The sequence below is a fragment of the Dama dama genome, chromosome Y, assembly GCF_033118175.1.
Source record: "Dama dama isolate Ldn47 chromosome Y, ASM3311817v1, whole genome shotgun sequence".
Classification (NCBI taxonomy): domain Eukaryota; kingdom Metazoa; phylum Chordata; class Mammalia; order Artiodactyla; family Cervidae; genus Dama; species Dama dama.
The window spans coordinates 4689775-4703843 of NC_083715.1; the positions used below are offsets into that span (position 1 = coordinate 4689775).

Genomic DNA, 14069 nt, shown 5'->3' on the forward strand with positions numbered 1-14069 from the left:
TTACCAGCAAGAATGTCAACTGCCACTCACCAAGAAAAAAATCAGAAAGATTCATACCTTAGCTTCAATTTCTCTTAAGGAGAAATTCCATTATTTTCCTCTATTTATGATATAGATCTCTGAGATTTCATTTTGCTTTTTTATATTCCTTAGCTAGCTATATGAGTAACTGAAAAATATGCTTTTCATAGAAGCCAATGATTATTTTATTTTTAGATGATCTTGGGATAGGCAACCAAAGATGTTGACTTTAACTTGCAATCAAGATTTACTCTTTTTTTTTTTTTTTTTTTTTTTTGAGGGAATTGTTTCTGCAAGTCCAGAATTTATTAAGATTTAAAACCTTACAAATTATGTTTCATCTTGGTTACACTATTCAGTTTGTCCTGGAGAAGGAAATGGGTACCCAACCCAATATCCTTGCCTAGAAAAGCCCATGGACAGAGGAGCCTGGTGGGCTGCAGTCCATGAGGTTGCAAAGAGTCAAGCATGATTCAGTGACTAAGACGTACACCCATGCAGGTTGTATTATTCAGAAACAATCCTTTACTCCTGAATGCAAGTGAGTAGAATCAGAAGCTAAAGTAGATGTGAGTTGTCATAATTTTTTCCATTTGGAAAGGAGCATCTATCAGAGCTCATCAAACAGGTCAATCTAAAATTAAAATCTCAAAACGATTTGTAAACTGAAAAAAAAAAAAAAAAAACTCCCAGAAGAATTTAAAATAAACTGTCATAGACATTTCTAAAAAAGGAAAATCAAGGAAAACAAGAACAGTGTCTTCACAGACAGTGAGACTGAGATGAACAGAGCACAGACTGAAATTTCAGTGTGATTGGAGAAATGAAACTTAAAGGAACAATGTGAAGATTGAGAAAATGATAGAATACAGAATCCTAAAAGTTTATTTATCCTGGAGAACTTGCTTCCTGTCGCATGGCTTAGCTGGCGAATGACAATTTTCTCTGGCTAGAGCAAAGTAGAGGGTGCATGAGGAATATAAATGACTGCTGGAGAAAGTTTAGAATACTGGCTCATGTGTAGTTGAGAAATCACATAGATTTTTGGCCAGTGGGGGGCAATTATGACAACAAATGTGGCTGAATCTATGCATGTAAGTGGTAAAATTAGTGTAACTGAGATGCAGATAGGGTATGTTGGGATAAAAAATGAAGTAGTCAAGAATGACTACTACTGCCAATAACAGGAGAGAATGTGTTGCTAATGTTGTTCAGTCACTTATTCATGTCCATCCCTTTGCCACCCCATGGCCTGTGTCCCATCAGTCTTAGCTTCCCTATCTCCCAGAATTTGTTCAGACTCATGTCCATAGAGTTGGTGATACTATAACCCTTTCAGCATCTGCTACCCACTTCTCCTTTTACCTTCAATATTTCCCAGTATCAGGGCATTCTCTAATGAGACAGCACTTTGCATCAGGTGGCCAAAGGGGGAAAGAACACTGAAAGATAACAAAGGTGCTTCCAAGGAAATCTCTCGAAACCATCTAAGATATAGGTGCAGAAAACGCCTTTGGCAAAATTCAGCACCCGTTTATGATAAAAGCTGTAGAAGAAGTGGGAACAGAGAGAATCTTCTTCAACTTAATAAAGGCCATGTATGGATAAAACCACTGTTTTCATGCTTCTCATAGGTAAAAACTTAAACATGCTGCCTAAGTTCATGAAAAAAACAAAGTTGCCAACTCTTACCTCTGTTAATCAACATAATCTTGTGACTTCTAGCTACAGCAATCAGTGAAGAAGAAGAAGAAAATAACTACCAGAAAACTGGAAAAGAAGGGGTAAAACTGTTACTGTTTGCAAACATAGATTACTATGCCAGAGGATCATAAGATGCCACCAGAAAATTAGTAAACATAGTCAATGACTTTAGAGAAGTTTCTGAATGCAAAATAAACACAAAGAAATCTCCTACACATAACAACAGAAAACCAAAATCAAAAATTAAGGAAACAATTTAATTCACCATTGTAACAAGAAAAATGCAATCTCTGGGAATGAACCTGCCTAAGCAGAGAAAAAATTGTGCACAGAAAAGAACCAGGTATGGATAAAACAAATGAAAGATGACACAAATGGAACTAGAACAAATACGTTCACAATTCGTATGGAAATACAAAAAACTTTGAATCGCCAAAGCAATCTTGAGAAAGAAGAATGGAACTTGGGGAATCAACCTGCCTGACTTCAGTCTCTACTACAAAGCCACAGTCATCAAGAGAGTGTGGTGCTGGCACAAACACAGAAATATAGATCAATGGAACAAAATAGAAAGCCCAGAAATAAATCCACACACCTATGGACACCTTATCTTTGACAAAGGAGGAAATAATATACAACGGAGAAAAGACAACCTCTTTAACAAGTGGTGCTGGGAAAATTGGTCAACCACTTAGAAAAGAATGAAACTAGAACACTTTCTAACACCATACACAAAGATAAACTCAAAACGGATTAAAGAGCTAAATGTAAGACTAGAAACTATAAACCTCCTAGAGGAAAACATAGGCAAAGCACTCTCCATCATAACCACAGCAGGATCCTCTATGACCCACCTCCCAGCATATTGGAAATGAAAGCAAAAATAAACAAGTGAGACCTTATTAAAGCTAAAAGCTTTTGCACAACAAAGGAAACTATAAGCAAGGTGAAAGAAAGACTTCAGAATGGGAGAAAATAATAGCAAATGAATCAACAAAGAATTAATCTTAAAAATATACTAGGAACGCCTCCAGCTCAATTTTAGAAACATAAAAGACCCAATCAAAAACTGAGCCAAAGAACTAAACAGACATTTGTCCAAAGAAGACATACAGATGGCTAACAAACACATGAAAAGATGCTCAACCTCACTCATTATCAGAGAAATGCAAATCAAAACCATGCCAGTCAGAATGGCTGCTATCCAAAAGTCTACAAACAATAAATGCTGGGGAATGGACTTACTGACCTCATAATCATAAGGGTGTGGTCCCCTACATATAGGGGTATTCAGGGACTCTGGAGCAGACCACTGGGAGTCTTCAAAATGACCAGGGTTGCCTCACTGGCCCTGCCAAGAGCGGGGAGATATGGTCTCCGTGGATATGAATGAGGTTGAAAGGATCATTGACAAGAGGTAAAACAAGAAAAGGAAGATGGAGTATTTGGTTTGGTGGAAAGGCTACGGCAGGGAGGATGCCACATGGGAGCCAGATCAGCACCTAGTGAGCTGCGAGGAGTGCATCCAAGACTTCAATCAGCACCACACCAGGAAGCAGAAGGAGGGCAACCTCACTAGAGCCAAGCGGACCGCCCCAAACAACGGCCAGAATCAGATCTCCAGATCCACCAACAGCAGCTTCTCCAAGGCCGCCCCCAAGGCCCTAGTGGTGGACAAGGAGCATGAGGCCAAGAGCACACCACTGTTTACCACCAGCCAGAATTTCCAGAAGAGCTCCTCGCAGGGCCAGGCCACCTACAAGAACATGGACCTGGCCTGGTTGGGCAACAGGATTCTCGTGCCCAAGAGCCCCATAAAGAGTGGGACTGTGCTGGACAGCTTTCAGGACGAGAGCCCCGAGAATGCAGACCCCATGGAGCAGGGGCCGGAAGACACAGCGGCCCCAGAGGCGGCGGCCGAGAAGCGGATCGGGGACCTATTGAGCCCGGCGGGAGAGCCGGTGATGATGGGGAGCCGGCCTGGATACACCAATTGTTGCCACGGGCGTCGGGCCCCGTGAAGGCCGCCATGGCCACAGGGCTGGCCATGAAAGGGAATGGCACGTCCGATTTGGTGGACATGCTGATGGCCAATTGCATGAGCCCCCTGCAGACGTTAAGTCATGGGCGTGAAAGCTGGGAAGAAGAAGTTCATGAAGGACAGGCGAGACCAGCCCTTTGACAAGCAGCTGCGCTTCAGTGTGCGGCAGAGGAAGAGCGCCTACTGGTACCAGGACATCGTGGTCCAGAAGCAGGATGGCTTCACCCACATCCTGCTGTCCACCAAGTAATCCGAGAACAACTCGCTGAACCCGGAGGTGATGAAGGAGCTGCAGAGCGCGCTGAGCATGGCCAACGCCGACGACAGCAACCTGGTGTTGCTCAGCGCCATGGGCAGTGTCTTCTGCTGCGGCCTGGACTTCCTCTACTTCATCCGGCGCCTGCCTGATGACCGCAAGAGGGAGAGCGCCAGAATGGCTGAGGCCATCAGAAACTTCATGAACAGCTTCATCCAGTTCAAGAAGCCTATTGTCGTAGCTGTGAATGGCCCAGCCATTGGGCTAGGAGCATCCATCCTGCCTCTCTGTGATGTGGTCTGGGCCAACGAAGGCATGGTTCCAGACACCCTATACCACCTTCGGACAGAGTCCAGACGGCTCTTCCACCGTCATGTTCCCCAAGATTATGGGAGGAGCATCTGCCAACGAAATGCTGTTCAGAGGGTGGAAGCTAACAGCACAGGAGGCATGCGGCAAAGGGCTGGTCTCCCAGGTGTTCTGGCCTGGGACCTTCACCCAGGAAGTCATGGTTCGCATCAAGGAGCTCGCCTCTTGCAACCGCGGTCGTGCTGGAGGAATCCAAGGCCCTTGTGCGCTGCAACATGAGGCTGGAGCTGGAGCGGGCCAATGAGCGGGAGTGTGAGGTGCTCAAGAGGATATGGGACTTTTGAACTCTGTGGGAGAATGTGAGGGTGGGATATTTCAAAAGAACTGCACGTATACTATCTATGGTGAAACAGATCACCAGTCCAGGTGGGATGCCTGAGACAAGTGCTCGGGCCTGGTGCACTGGGAAGACCCAGAGGAATCGGGTGGAAAGGGAGGTGGGAGGGGGGATTGGGATGGGCAATATGTGTAAATCTATGGCTGATTCATATCAATGTATGACAAAACCCACTGAAATGTTGTGAAGTAATTAGCCTCCAAATAATAATAAAAAAAAATAAGTTAAAAAAAAAAAAAAGAAGAAGAAGAAGAAGATATGGGACTCCGCGCAGGGCATGGACTACATGCTCAAGTACAGGAAGAGCAAGGTCGACGATTTCTGACTGTACGGCCACCCGACCTCACCAGGGCGCGCCGTGCCAGAACTCACGGCCTGGGCCAGGCTCCTACCGAGCTCCCTCTGGGAAGCAGGACTTGAGACAGACAAGCTATTTATTGCCAAGGAGTTCTGAGGTACTGTAGCTTTAAAATAAATAACTACAAAACTCCTTTGTTGAAACGTCATTGGTTTATACTTAATATACACGAGTATAAAAGTATAATGGTGAGCTCTGGCCTGCTCCTTGAGGCTCTCATTCTTGTCATCTTCAGCTAGGAATGTGTATATATAAAGATATTTTCTAGGATTAGGTGTCAGAAAAGTCTGAAACAATGTGTGTTTATCTTTTTCTTTTCCTTCTAAAAGAAAAGAAAGGGGTGATAGCAAGCCTCGCCATCCCTGCTGCAAATCGAAATATGGAAAGATCTGAGATGTGCCTTATCTCTAAAAGGTCCAAAGCCTCCGAGGTAGAAAATTCTAAATCAAATGGAAGACTTATCTTTTAGGATGAGTACTTCTGGCTAAAAACCCTCTGATGGACATACCCAAAAGTAAAATATGCCTCGGATTCATGCTGAAATATCAATTGATTGTTCCCTGTTGTTCAAAGTCTGATTCTTACCCAGTTAACAGGAAGAAACCACTCTTGCTAACAGAAAGCATCTTTTGCAGTATTAGTGAATCACTGACTAGCTTCAGTATGGTAGCTTAAGTTATAAGTTAATCTTAGCAGGTTTATAATTAGGTTTTCTGACCCTTTTGAAAAATAACTACATGAGTGCTTCTTGTGGCTAGGTGAGCTCTACTACTTTATATAGAGTTTTGGTTTTCTCTTTGCAGATGTGATTGATGTATTACACCAAAAATGGAAAGAATTTGCATGCTTATAAACTGTGCTTTTTAGGTTCACTTAGAATGTACTTTATTGAACAAGTTAAAATTCTTTTGGCATACTATTCAATTCAGAAACTCCTTTTAAAGAGAACTACCTTATTATTTCGACATTTCATGTTCTCAGTCTCTGCTTTCACATCTACACACCATAACAAGGAGAGGATCCTATGTGAGAGTGCCTTGTGGACATAGATGTCTGCATTCCTGCCAGTGCTGGGGACGTTTCCAGAAGCCTGTCTCCTGGCAGGTTTCTGAGCTTGCAATCATATGGAATGGATGAAGAGTGAAATAAAATCAAAACCTTATTTCAGTACAGTTTTGAAGTTTCTACTTGGAACCGACCACCGCCTGGCCTTGCGGAGAGCTTACAGAATGTAAATCTGCCTTTACTTGGACGGGTTGGTGCAGTAGTTTTGCATCCATATGACCTACTTTTTGCGTTCTGTAGTTTGAAGTATATATAAACTGTACAATCAATCAAGTTTCTATAGAATACACATTCACCTGTGAAAACTAGTTAAATCAATTGAATATTTCTTAACACACACACACACTCACACACACACACACACACACACACACACAGACACAAGACCAAATGACTAAAGTGACTGGGAAGCCAAAAGACTCTAGCACAATTCAGAAACAACCGGCTCCTTATGCAGTACGACAAGATGAAGACGTCTTATCAACTGAGGTCGAAAAGAAGTGTCAAGGTGAGTGAACCCACCCAAGCTCACCCTGCCCATTGACAGGGCCCCTAAGACACCTTCCCCTTTCCTTGTCTTGCACATGCCACCTCTTGGTCACACTCCTTCTACTGAAACCATCAGTCCCAAACAGCAATACACTCTTCCCCAAGTTAATGCCATTCTTTGCTCCTTCTCTTGTTTTCTCCAGGTTGCCAGGGTACCTGTGAGGGCAAATAAGCACATTCAACCAAAGCTGAGCAAGAAGGCTTTTCAAATAGCTCCCACCTCAGAGAATCCTAACAATATCAGAGGTTCAAACCTCTGGAGCCAGTGTTCCAAGGCAAATCAAGAGCTGAATCAGAACCAACTGGAAGAGGCCCAAGAGATCATGGAGACCCCTGCCATTCCTGCTGGACAACTGCATAGCCAGTGACTTCAGAACATGGCTAGAGACATGAGAATTCTTCCAGGGTCTCACTGCTTCAAAGTGGCCAACAGTACAGTCATTGAGTCTTCTACCAATAGCACCCACCAACATTAATAATGACATTTAAATAAAATCAACCTGGTGTGAAATTATGTGTGTCTCTGAGCTCTCTGAGCTTTCTGTGTGGGGCAGAAAGGGCAGAGAAAGGAAAGGTATGTGCAGAGGGAGGGGCATGGTTCCTGTGCAGTTGGAGATGGGAAGAGAAGGTCCAGTTAGCTTGAAAGCTTGGGGCTGTCCTGTGCTCAGACTGAGCCCCAATGATACCCTTCCCATGGGGGAAGAGGAGGAGGATGTGGTGTTTCTGTATGTGAGTGCAAGGCTGGGAATTTAGCTGGGGAGCTCTGTCAAGGACGGTTGGGCAGGAGGGGGTGGGCATGGTATGCAATGCTGGTATCGAAAAAGCACCAAAGTATTTGCCCCTAGACAATCTCTAACTCCTGACACTGAGACAAAAAGGAAAGAAAAAAAGCCTTTAAAATTTTTAATGTATTTCTTCTATTTGTAGAAGCTAGTAAGTTTTATTGTGTAATATCTAATTCATGACCCAGCTTAAAACATGAAGCTAGATTTTGCACTGCATTTGTCTAAAGATGTGTTGGTATGTCCTTGTCTCTGCATAATATTGTTTAGGTTAATTTGTAAATGAGCTCTATTCATTTGCTTTAAAGAAGAATAAGCACTTACAAATCAAATAATTCTAAATGAAACAATAAATTCCAGGTTCAGGTGAACTGAGTTATATTCAGTATTGAATACCTGATAAGAATGTTTGTTCAGTCACCTATCTGATATAGACATGTCTTACAGTAATTAACATCAAGTAAAATATTTTTTCTACCTAGGTTTAATATAAGTTAAATATTATATCTGTTTCCACTTTGTCAACAAGGCAATTACCTCGAGTGAAAAAATTTTCTAAAAATTGGAAAAAAGATATGAGTTTTTATATAAACTCTAACAAATAATTTTTCTTTAGGAATACCCGTTTACAATTGTCTCTCCAGATTGACATAAGTCAGATTTCTAAGGGATGTGCTAAACTAAGTATTAAAAGTCTATTAATTAGGACATTTCCAAATATATTAAATGTTTAAAACATTTCCCACTAAACACTGATTTCCTTTTACAGAACAACTAAAGAGATGTGGGACTACAAGTAAATAGTGCTTGATGCCATCCTAAAATGTTACAAAGTGAATAAATAAAACAAAGAAAAAACAAGGGATTTAAACATTATCACTGGTATTTATGCTCACCAGTCTCTAAAATGCTCATACAAATGTTAGCTCTTTGTTGGTAATGGAAAGCAGGAAGTATACTTTCAGTAAATTTAACAGAGGTATCAAGAATATTAAAAAAGAGTTTGGCATGATCGGGATTTTCTAAAATTGGATTAAAACTAGTTAGATAAATAGATTTTGTTAGGAAGGACATGGCCAAAACAAAAAACTGGGTAGAGTCCATTTGGTCCAAAGGGGGCGGAGCTCACGTTCACTAGAACTTGATTGTGATATATCAGCAAGCTAAAGGATACACCCATCAACATTGACTAAATCTGACCCAACGTTCGAAATGCTTTTAATTGACCCTTATGATAAAACATTTTAAAACATATTCTTTTAAAATTCTTTGAACCACTAGCTAAGTTTGGGATGCTTCAGAGGGCCCCTGAAGCCTCCCAAAAGGCTATTATACTATCTGAGTTCATTTGACATGTTAAATGGCATGGGAATGATTGTTGGAAGGGTGCTAAATCTTCTCAGTTTGTACTGTATGGTTGTTATTACTTATATAGATAACCTAAAAATTATGGAAAATTCATGAAAATTGATATGTCCTGGTAACATGCTGTCAGTTACAGTTTTAATTATCATGTTCAAGTGTTACAGCTCACAATAATGACCAGGCTACTTTGTCAATTACCCTGTATGGTTTGACTCTCATAGCTTTAGAAAAATACCTCTAGTTCAAGATTTATAAGAAAAAAAAGCAAAAAACTTATCTAAGATTAACGAAATAAAATGCTGTTTGTTTGCTCTCGGCTAAATTGGTAACAGACTGAAATATAGTCTGCTCTCTTTGTGAAGCGAAAAATGTTTTCTTAGAATAAATCTATCAATAACAGATTATACATTTCTTTGCCTTTAAGTGGTTTATATTGGTTTTAACTTTGTTATTTTAGTAAAATAAATGTGTTATTTAAAGTTATTGTACATGTCAAAGCTCATTCTTCTTCTATCCAAAATAACCCCTCACTGTTAGACTTGTGTTATCCTAATGTTTTAAACCTGACAGTGCCCCTGCATACACTTCTAAATCTTTTCAAGTCTTTTGCACATGGTTCATATCAAACATAGACAGGTATATTTAATTCATTGTATGGATGATATCCAAATAGTACATCCCGATCAGGCATACCTACAATCAGTGCTGCATGATCTAACAGAGGCGTTACAGTATAGAGGCCTACAAATTGCCCCCAAATAAACCCCCCAGTTACTTATCTAGGGCAAGGTCTATATTCTAAAATGGCGACTCATGTTCCCTTACAATTAAAAAAAAGTTCATGTGGTGACATTAAGTGATTATCAAAATTTGCTAGGAGATATTAACTGGATTAGGCTTTAGGTAAAATTCATTACTGCTGAATTAAAGCCCTTGTTTAATGTCTTACAAGGTACCTCTGACCCAGCTTCCGAAAAGAGCCTGATCCCTGAAGCTCGAAAAGCCCTTGATAAAGTAACAGCTGCTGTGTCTATAGTCATGTAAATAGGATTGATACAAGTAAAGTGTGGCAGCTTTTGTGCTTGCCTACTCCTACAGCTCCGACTGGTGTATTAATGCAATCAGGACCCCTGGAATGGATACATCTTCCAGCTACAGACAAGAAGATAGTGGCTTATGACCCAGCTTTAATAGCAACACTAATTGTAAAATGCAGAAAAAGGATGATACATTCGTTTGGTAACAATCCTCCTGAGATTATAATTTCATACAATAAAATAACAATTAAATGTTTTCCTGCAGTTTAACAAAGACTGGCAAATTGCCTTAGGACATTATGTAGGGCAAGTTTCCTTGCCCACATCATTTGCCCTCTCACTCTTCATTAAATTTCATGGCTGATGACCCAGTCTTTTTCCAAAAAAAAAAAAAAAGATGTCAAGCCTCTCCTATACCAAAGGCTGTCAATAATTTTACAGATGAGTCTTCCAATGGAAAAGCTTCCATAGTTACAGAAACTCAAACTAAAAGTGTTATATGCCCAAGAAACCTCAGCCCCAAAGCCTCAACTGACTGCCGTCGTAGTGGCCTTTGTTATGTTCCCCAAAGAAGAGTTTATCATATACTCTGACTCACAGTATGTTATCAGACCATTTTCTCATATTGAGACAGCTGTGCTGCCTAAAAATAAAACCACCATCTTTCACTTACTGTCTAAGTTGCGACAACCAATATAGATTCCAAATAAAACCTTTGATATCAGGCATATTCGAGCTCACTTGAGTCTACAAGGGCCCTTAAGTCGTGTAAAGGATTTAGCTGATGCTCTTACTAAATCGATTGCAACTGACACTGTTATTGATGATCGAGCCTCACATGCCCTACATCATCAAAATGCAACTGCTTTCAAATATCAGTTTCACATTCCCCGAGAGTCAGCTCGAGAAATAGTTCACTCCTGTACACACTGCCCTACTTTTCTACCTACCTTAGCATTCAGATTATATTCTCCAGGACTATTGCCAAATATGCTCTGGCAGGTAGATATAGCCCATGTTCCATCCTTTGATCGCCTTTGGAGGCGATCCTTTGTTCATGTAACCGTGGACACTTTCTCTCATGTGATTATAACTACAGCCAGGACGGGTGAAGTCTTTCAAGATATAACTATACAAGTAGAGTTCCCCTCACCAGGTGTTAGAGCGTGCCGTCTTTGTACTACATAATCTTAATGCTGATTTGTTGGGTCACACTGCCATGTTTTGGCATTGGACCCCAGAACAAAGGGTCATGAAACCTTTAGTCAGGTGGAAGGATGTCCTTTCAGGACAATGGAAGGGGCCTGACCCACTGATAACCAGCGGCCGATGGTATGCTTTTATCATTCCTCAAGATGCAGAGTCAACCATTCCGATTTCTGACAGGCTGATCCGGTGTGTCTCAATTCCCCGAGGACCTGATGCCTCTGCTTTCTTGGCCAAAAAGGAAAAAGGGGGCCTCCCCCTCCTCCAGCATGGAAACTCCAAAAAATCAAGCACAGACAGCACCAGAAGCTCCAGATGAATATCCACATGAACCTCCCACTATGCAGATATCACGGCTGTCCTTGAGAGACCACACACGATCTATCTCCGTGCCCCATAGAAAATGCCCAACACGAGCCACCCGACAGGCTGCTCTCCCGACCTGGGGACAAATCATGGACGTCTGTCACCCAGCTCAAGACATAGCTGTGTCGACAAGACATGCTCCTACTCCTGAAAAGGTTTTCATAGCTATCCTTGCTCTGCTTGCTTGTCAGGTAAATGCCTCTTCAGCCACACCTGGGGTATATTAGGCCAACTTCACTAACCCCCTTCCATTCCAGGTCGTTACTTGCACCAATAGGCCATGCAGATCCACACAACTCGACCCCATCCTTTGGGCGGATGGTACACTTCATATTTTTAGGATAAGTATCCTATCAAACTCAATTACACTTTCTGGGGACTCACTGATGATCTCCCTTTATGTTTTCATTTCCCATATAATAGAAGTCTAATCATGCCCCTAAAGGAAGGTACATCCTTTAGGAGCTTCTAAAAAGGGAATTATCACTGAGTCGCCACTAAAATTTACCAAACAAAATTCAAAACGACTAGTTTGGGCATCACAATCAGTTTGTCCCTGCCCTGTTATCTTTTCCTTTAAACAACCAGACACATTGGCAGCCTGAACTATGGAAAGCACTTGCCGCCACCTCCGAGATCACAGTAATTAGACCTAAAATTGCTAGTACCTTTTCTGCATTAGCTTGTTTGCTCTCTCCCTGTTTTCCTTTTCACTAATAATTCTAACGACGCACAGATATTTGCTGATTATACTGGAGGTCCAACCATAGTTACTTGTAAAGAATGTATGCTATCCTCTTGCCTCAGCCCCCGATTTAAGGTTGGCTTGTTTGTGGTTTTGCAACACCCTCCATATCTTATGGTTGCTGGTAATGTTACTATTCCTTGGTGTGACAATTCTGGTTTAGCTGTGCTTCAACAATGACAAGATCTTATGAGGGCTAAGCATTTAGTAGATGTACTTATCTTGGCAACCTCTGCCTTGATAGCCGCAATTGCCTCCATTACAGTGGCAGCAGTAGCTCTAACCCAACAAGTGCATACAGCTCAATTTTTTAATAACATCTGCAGAAATGTGTCCCTGACTTTAGCATCTCAAGAAATCATAGATAGTAAACTAGAGATGGAAGTAGATACTTTGGAAGAAGCTGTAATGCACATAGGAACTGAATTGCAAGCATTAATAGTAAAATTAGCTCTGTCTTGCCACGCTGATTGTCGATGGATCTGTATCACTCCCTAGCAAGTTAATGAAACAGACTATAATTGGGAATGGATTAAAAGTCATATCACAGGAATTTGGAATAGCTCCAGCATAAGCTTAGATTTAGAAAACGTATGTAAACAAATCCAAGCCCTAGAGCATTCCAGACTAGACTTCACCGCTGCCGGAACAGCAACTAATCATTTCAATATCCTCTCAAGCTTGGTGACAGGCAAAACTTTGTCTCCAGGCTAATAAGCTGTATTGATATGGATGCCATGGCCTTACTAGTAATACTTTTTCTTCCTTGTCTTTTTCAAAGTCTACTGCACAGCATTCAAAGTGTTGCGACTGAACTTCATCTTGCTGTCCTAGGAAATAAACGGGGAGATGTCGGGAGCCGGCGAGAGAAACGCAGCCTGTGACACGGTCTGGGCTCAAGGAGCTGGCACGCAAAGTTGTGGGGACCTCCAGGACCACTCCACACGCAAATCATCCCGACCTCTGGGGGTTTCTCGGGATTGCCCCACAACCCACGCCCAGGCCTTCGGCCTTTCATCTTCTGATGCTTGGCGTTCTTTGAAGTTCCCAAAACACAAGTCTGACTCTTACCTAAAATTCCTCTTCGAAACCTTTGCATGGCAGCAACACAGTCCATGGGGGCCCACGGGTTCTAATAAACAGGTCTATCTACCCCATAAGCAAAAGTCAATAGAGTCCATTATGAGATTGGGAAGATTGCTTAGGGTGTGATCAGGAGGGAATTCATGAGAACTTTGACCTTGAGCATTACATACCAGAGCTAAGTCAGCCTGGGGATCAGCTTCACAAGATAATGTTTGTAGATGGCTTTTCACAGTTGACTAGCTGCTGCCCTTGAATTGTTGAAAAGTTATGTGTAGGTATGGACTGATCTGGAAAGTTATTTCTGATGTCACCCAGGATTATGCACCTGGTACAATCTTATCATTGCCCCTTCCTTAAAGGTCTTTAAAGGATTATTGATTTTAGGGTACATAAGCACTGATGTAAAAGAATAAAATAGTCTTGATTCTGCACTCAACCAAGACTCGACTCAGTTTTCTATACTTTGCAGACACTGCTTATCCTAAAGGAACACCTGGACTTCACCAGGCCTGCGTCCCCGAAGCTGATAAGAAAGGAAATACAGAAAACAAAGCATAGATATGCAATGGTAAAGAGGAGGATGAACATTTATATATATATTAAAGATTCACCCTAAGGGGAAAATAAGTGTAGGAAAGGCAAAGAAAAGAATCGATATAGAAAAAATGCACTAGTTTTAATAAATAAGTAAATAAATGTATAATAAGCGGGGGAAATGGAAGAAGACAATAAAAAGTAGAAAATAAAACTCTACAGAGCAGCAAAAGACCAACTTAGAGACA

The 14069-nt window shown here is 41.5% G+C and overlaps 1 pseudogene; it reads left to right on the forward strand.

Moving 5' to 3' along the window:
* The first annotated feature begins 3095 nt into the window (after positions 1 to 3095).
* On the forward strand, positions 3096 to 5053 carry LOC133053659 (chromodomain Y-like protein; annotated as a pseudogene).
* The last annotated feature ends 9016 nt before the right edge of the window (positions 5054 to 14069 follow it).